This window comes from Octopus bimaculoides, chromosome 3, assembly GCF_046866305.1.
Source record: "Octopus bimaculoides isolate indiv1 chromosome 3, ASM4686630v1, whole genome shotgun sequence".
Classification (NCBI taxonomy): Eukaryota; Metazoa; Mollusca; class Cephalopoda; order Octopoda; family Octopodidae; genus Octopus; species Octopus bimaculoides.
The window spans coordinates 86,019,710-86,027,592 of NC_142930.1; the positions used below are offsets into that span (position 1 = coordinate 86,019,710).

Consider the following 7,883-nt stretch of genomic DNA (forward strand, 5'->3'; position numbering starts at 1 on the left):
GAGCTTTACACGCCTCATCATCGGAAAATGTTTGATGAATTAATCAGAGCAGCTAATTCAACAGGATGTAAACAAACAATATGAGGCTTTTATTGATTGTAGGTGCAAAAATATAAAAATAACATTTGATGAAATAAATAAGAGTATAACGTGGCGAAGTTAGAGGCGTAACGTCAAAGACATTCATAAAAGACTAGTCACAGACAAATGCAATAAAAATATTAAAGAGCATAAAAGAAATATATAGAAGATAGAAAAAAGGAACAGCAGAGAAAAAACTTTCAAAGCACTCAAGATAGTATTCATTCATAAACTTACGTTATAAAGTATTGTTAACAGTTTGAAATGCTTACTTGGCAACGAAATGATACAAAGAAAGAAAGAAAGTGACGGAGAAAGAATAAAATAACACCACGAGCGGAAACAGAATATAAAGCCAATAATGACAATGAAATATTATATAAAGAAAAAGCATTTTAATAAAGGTAAAGTAGGAGAGAGAAAAATACAGACTATACGAATGAGGAAAATTAGTCAGTGTGTGAAATATTTTGCTGAAATCCAAAATATTAAGGCAGACATATTGTTTTGCATTTATGTACATAGCAAATATATTGTTCTCTGCAAATAAGTAAATGAAATATCCAATCTTGATTTCAGTCACCTTCCGTTATGGTGTAGCATTAATACTTCTTTGTTATTCCTGTGAGTATCGTGCCTATATGCTCATACAGAAAAAATGGATTAATATCATTTTCCCTCAATCTGTAAATCTGCCTGAAAAGGTGCCGAGTATCACCTATCAAATATTTGTACGCGTAATGGCTTGGATTGAATTAGTTCACTTTTGTTTTGATATGAGATTTTGATTGAGAAGCATCAAACAATTTTAGTTTGGCGCAGTATACTGAAAATCCGTTTAAGCAGTGTCTGTTGAGAGCGCAGCTATTGTAGTTTGTACAGTTGCATGCACATGCAATATTGCAATATTTCAGAATTGAAAAGAAGTTCAATAATCTCTATAGACGATTGCAGGAATTATACTTTACTAATAGAGAATGAGAACCAACTAAAAGCCCTGGAACTTCCACTGAAAACCATAACACTAATCCAGAAGAATGTGTAACTTTAAACCTAACTCGGTAGTAGCCTCTTCTAATAATAATAAAGCACTAATTCAATAAGCAATAATTCTTCAGCTAATTAATATCTTTAATAACATGCATAACTGTAGAAATACTATAAAGTGGCCTTCAAATAACTAATGATTTAGAACTAATGATTTAGAACTAATTTAATATATAAATGTTTAATTTAGACACCAAATAATGAACATTATTATATCGGTGCTACTCTATTCAAAATTTTAATCTAGCGCACAATCAAGTACGTTCCTTTCAAAAAAAAAAAATAATAAACAATGCTCTTAGTACCTTGTTAGCTAAATTTATTTGTGACCTGGAAAATAAAATATTAGCTATTCCCTATAATCATCAATTATATGTACAGCGCCTCCGTATAAAGGGAGTGGACGCAATTGCTATTATATTCTGTAGAGGCACTAGAAATTTTTAACGTAAATCTAATCTAATTAACAATGATAATGAATTGTTGATCCTCTTTGCTCGCCAATTCAAGAAAGTATTCTTAAAATATCGTTTGCTTAACTTTATCGGTGACATCTTGTAAACTTTAGTTTAATCACTGGTGAATCTTTCGAACAACCTCCATGTCTCAAAATAATTTGCTTCGTAACTAGTCAATATATTTAGTGCTATTGTAAATAAAGATCCAGGTTTCTTTGATGATAATTATAGAATATATCCGTAACTCCGACCTTTAGCAGATTGCGCATAACTTTATATTCTTAGTCTCGATTTCATTTTTTTAACTTCCTTTACTTATTTCAGTTATCAGACTGCGGCCATGATGGAGCACTGCCCAGACAGTTTCAAGGATTCTTCTGTACATGGCGTAATTAAACAATCACATATAGAACCTGAAACATAAAAATGTCAATTAATAAAAAACATAAACCGTTACAAGTTAGAATACAGTAACACTCGACTATCGCAGGTGTTACATTCCAACCCCACCCCTGCGATTGATGACAATCCACAAAGTAGAAACAGTACTATAAATTTTATTTTATTATTTTTATAATTTGTATATATCTATTTTATTATAACTGCAAAACAACACCATGGAGGAATCGACGTAAGCTTAAATAATAAAACGCGATAGGTGAACTGCAATAGGAGAACCGTGATATGGTCAGGGATTACTGTAAACTTAAAACGATGTTTTATGGGGTGTCTATTTACTTCAGTCATGTCTCTGTATATATATGTATATATATATATATATATATATATATATTTATATATATATATAAATAATTATCTTTTTTCCTTTTCTAATTTCAGCTCGAGAGTTGCGGCCATGCTGGGACACTGCCATTTGCTTTGCTACATTTTCACTAAATCTTCTCTCATTCACATTTGGTGAATGAAGGAGTTTGATTTTGCTACCCTCATTTGCGTTTCTTGCCGTGAAGTAGCTTCATCCGGAAGTCCTGACAAAGAGATCCAGTTTGATTTTGAAAACCCTTGAATCCACCCCATGTAGGCCTCTCAGGCTTTGTGGGCGTACATTACGCAAGACCGCAGTAACCTATTCCTGCTTGGGCAGCCACTTGGATGTGATTTGTTGGAGATTTCACAGCTATTTCTAGGAATCGTGGTAACTTCGTAATACCTTCCTTAATGACCGCTGTTACTTTGCGTATTCGACTGTTTACGTAAGTTTATGAAAATGAATTTGTTTACAGGTACGTGTATTAACAGAAATAGCTATATACCTATATATGAATATGCATGTATATATAAATATATATATATATATATATATATATATATATATATATATATATATATATATATATATATATATATATATATATATATATATATATATATATATAAGGGGGTATTTAATCTATACATGTCTACACATACACACACACACATGCGTACTACCACATAAAATTAGTTATGTACTTATCTGGGTATATATTTATGTTTGAATATATGCATCCATAGAAGTATACTTAATTACATACATATCTATGTACATGTATATATGTATGTAGCATATATATATATATATATATGTATGTAGCATATATATATATATATATATATATATATATATATATATACATACATATATATATACATATGTGTGTGTGTGTGTGAATGTGTGTGCGTGTAAATGTGTTGACTGTATAATTTTGTATGTGAGTTTGTGTGAGCTTGTATGCGTCCGGTCATATACATACTAGCGGACAACTTTTTAAACAAAATATATACAAAACTATGCGTATTATATGTAAATTGGAATATATTCATTGTAATTTATAAAAAGACATGTATGTATCATTTTGGCATTCACTGGCAAGCAATTTAAAATTAAAATTTCCTATGTTTTATAAGAGAATAGATTTACATTTTAATTCATTGAGGAAAAATCCATAATGAATTATTTATTACATAAACCTCGAGGTATTCTCCATTTATCAATTTAGATAAACTCTATAGAAATACTGTTTTCAGAAACACCTTTGCCTTTTGTTCACTAATAAAACTACTGTTGACTCATATTTCAGCAGATGCTGCCTTTCTACACATTTTCGCATCTCATAATAAATGAGTGCGCATGAATTCGTGTGTACATACATACATACATACATACACACACACACACACATATATATATATATACACATTTATGTATATATATATATACATATATATGCATACACACACACACACACACACACACACACACACACATACACACACACACACACATATATATATATATATGCATGCAAAGTATGAGGGTTTAGTTCACAGGTGATCTAACGATTAGGTACGCTAGGTAAGTGCTGTAAGGGATTACTGGGGTTACAAGGTTATAGCCGAGACGGTAGTTATGGAGCCATTGCATATTTCAGATGCAGCGGATATATGATTGTTAAACAGGACAGCAAGCATTAAGGCAAGGCAAACATCTCAAGTCGTATACAATATTTTTATAGGAAGAAATTCAAAATCTTACAGCTGTTTCTGAGATATCCCCGAGTATGGAGTATGGCATATTCCGCAATCAGAGACAAATAGGGGAAAAAATAGAGAAAATGAGAACGGTACATATTAATAAGATGGCGACATAGAGGAAGGGAGTAAATGAATAAGGAGATGGAAAGACAGAAGAGAAAAGAAGCATAAAAGTTCATAGTTCAACTTTACGAAGTTATAGAAACTAGAGCATGAGCCCTTAGGTGCAATCCTGTGTAAATCCATGAGCGTAAGTCCTTAGGTGCAATCCTACGTATATCGATGTGGGTTAAAATCTTGGATCTACGCAGGATTGTTCCTGAGGACCATGCTCAGGCTTTTATAACTTCGGAAACTACGAACTTTTAAGCTTCTTTTTTCTTCTTTCTTTCTATCTCTTTATTCTTTTACTCCCTTCCTCTATGTCGTCATCTTATTGATATATACTCTTCTCATTTTCCCTCTTTTTTCCCTAATTGTCTCTAATGATGGAATATCCCATACTCAGGATATCCCAGAAACAGTAGTAAGATTTTGAATTTCTTCCTATAATAATATTGTATACGACTTGAGATGTTTGCCTTACCGAATTCTCTTCCTATGAATATATATACATGTATATGAATATATGTATATATATATATATATATATATATATATATATATATATATATATATATATATATATATATATATATATATATGAATATATATATATATGTATATAAATATATATATATATATATATATATATATATATATATATATATATATATATATGTGTGTGTGTGTGTGTGTGTGTGTGTGTACATGAATATGAATATATATACACTTATATTTCTCAATGTATTCTTTTCTCTTAATCCCACATCAGCCTTCTCGACGTACATCATCAACTATACGAAACACCGTTCTCTCGACATCTGTCCTTAATTCTCTATGCATTCATACGAGGTGGCTTGATCAGATGCTTTAAGGTTATAAGTAACAACAATTCCAATCTTAAATGACCCTTTTCATGTACTGATCTAACGAGTCCATATAAAAATTAAAGTTCGCTAACGCTTTAAGGTTAGAAAATTATTTCCCCTCCTCTCCCCGTTATCATTACAAGTAATTCTCAGAATTTTTTTCTGCTTTCGCAGGATTATTTTTCCTGACTTTTTACTATACGTGGCTTAGGGATCTACTCGTAATATTTATTGATTACTGCATAAGAATTTATAAGGTAATGAAAAATGATACAAATATTTGAAATCAAATGAAAAAAATATACAGATACACTTTCACAAGCATTAATGTCTGTCTGCCTGCCTGTCTGACTGTCTGTCTGTCTGTCTATCTGTCTGTATGGATGGATGGATGGAAGTATCTATCTATATATCAATCTATCTATCTATCTATCTATCTATCTATCTATCTATCTATCTATCTATCTAAGTATCTATCTACCAGTCTATTCATTTCTCTAAATAGTTACATGCACACATTGACAATTAGTGCTCAAACCTGACTAGACACCAACATCAAACGTCGAACAAAGGGAACGAAGAGGGACAGAATCCAGGTAAACAAAATTTGCGATTGGCAATGTATCGGTTGCGCTTTGCTCAAAATTTTATTCGCACAATCGGCTCCTCACAATAGACCAACTGAAGCTATCTATAATATTCAGAACCATACTACTGGGATCTTCACTATCGATAATATGAAGGCCTGTAGTTTTCGTTCTCTTAGATCCTACTCTGTTTCTGTGACCGAGAGGAACAGCATATGTAGTTTTCTGTATACGTATACCTATTTTGATCGTTCAGATGGACTAGATAAGAGTATCAAATTCTCTGGTTTCTATCTCTCGTCCTTTTGAATGGTAAAGGATTACAAAAACTGTTCTTTAATATTCTAAAATCTAATTTTCCACGTCAACATAACTTTATGTCTACAATAAAACTATCTTGCTCTGCCACATCCAACGTACGGTTGATTATTGCAACATTCAATAGGCGTAAACTTAGCATATACCATGATAGTAATCGTAATAACACTATTAGAAACAATAATTGCAATAATAAAGGTATTAATGATAATGTTGATGATGATGATGATGATGATGATGATGATGATGATGGTGGTGGTGGTGATGATGATGGTAAAGATGATGATAATAATAATAATAATAGGGTACTAGTCAAAGAAATTTAGTAGCTTACATTGGAGACTGAGGGAATAATTTCAGGAATGCCTGAATGAAGGAGTGATACCAGATGGGATGACTAGAGGGAGAACAGTACTCCTTATAAAAAACAAAAGCAAGGGTAATACAGCTAACAATTATAGACCAGTCACTTGCATACCGTTAGTGTAGAAGCTGTTAACAAGAATGCTTTCAGAAAGTATTTACAAGCACCTTGACAGCCATAATTTTCTGCCAGAAGAACAGAAGATTGCAGGAAGAAGGCATGATCTATTGTACATAGACAAAGCAGTTCTAAATGAATTAAAATCTAGAAAGTTAATATCAAGAGAGGAATCTTTCAAGAAGATTCGTTATCCCCTTTAATATTTGCCTTAGAATCATCTTTTATCTAATTTTATATATGCGTTTATATCTTTTAGAATTTATTTGATAATTATTTAAGCAATTTTAAGATTGTTAATTGGCTAATTACTTCTCGACCCACTATTTATAACCCTATCCCAACGAACACCTAAAATGTTTGAAGCTATTTTGCTTAATGTTCTACTCAGGCCATCACACCTTTGCACACTTGAATGATTTCCAACACATTATCAGCTAAATATTCCAATAGCCTTATAGGCCAGTATGTGACTAGTCAGGCCTTTTCTCTATTGCTTTTATCCTTCTTTAATATTTGCACGCTTCTTAAGAGAATCTCTAAATCAACATCACATAAAATAAAATAAAGAAAAAATAGGGAAAACATCAGTAATTATTTTTGATGCTACGTCTGCTCAATCAGTGTTGACTTCAAGTCAAACAACAACATCAGTAGTATGAAATCAAAAAAGCGAAGATTGTCTGTGAGGTTTTTAGACATTTGTAATTCTTTAAATTGTTAAAGGCTCCAAACAAATGTCATATAGCATGCAACTTATATTTAAAAGACTACAAGAAGACCTGAAGCAATTCCGAAATACCGATCTTAGATTACATGGATTAAAGCTACAAGAGATGTATGAGACAATATGAATAAAATGTATTCCCCGCTTTCATTGTCACCTCAAAGTGAATAAATCTACTTAGATTAAATTAACAAATATTTCAGAAATTTTATATTCAAAGAGATTATTATGACAATGAAGTTTGATTTGTTACATTCAGTTTCTTGTATCTTTAATAATTTTATTAAACATTCTTCAAAACAATTCCCAAACTGTGCCGATTCTTTGATGGCTATTCTTCAAACTTCCTGTAGTATTCTTTCCTTCCTAACCAAATTCAGTTATCTCAACTATGTAGAGTCAGTTATTTAATAACTTTTCTATTCATTTTATTAAGATTGCTTGTTTTAATGTGAATAATCCTTTTCCTTCTTAACTTTTTTTGTATGCAATAAGCTATATTTATATATTTGTATTTTTTGATATTTTCTCTATTCAATAATTATAAATGAGAAAAGGTTGCTTAAGGTCAAATAGGTTAAATTAAAATATTATGCTAGTGTAATTTATCTAATTAATTAAAATTAAGTTTCTTGAATAAATAGGATATATTTTAGGGATTTGATGCAATATATCTTT

General features: G+C 31.1%; 1 long non-coding RNA gene across 2 annotated transcripts in view; it reads right to left on the reverse strand.

Annotated features, from left to right (window-relative positions):
* Nucleotides 1–484: 484 nt before the first annotated feature.
* The window catches only part of LOC106882789 (uncharacterized), a 37,687-nt gene continuing 30,288 nt past the window's right edge, over nucleotides 485–7,883 (reverse strand). For both annotated transcript variants that reach the window (XR_001411032.3, XR_016241133.1), the window contains one exon: nucleotides 485–1,999. This is a non-coding gene — a long non-coding RNA (uncharacterized LOC106882789). The remainder of the gene's footprint in view (nucleotides 2,000–7,883) is intronic.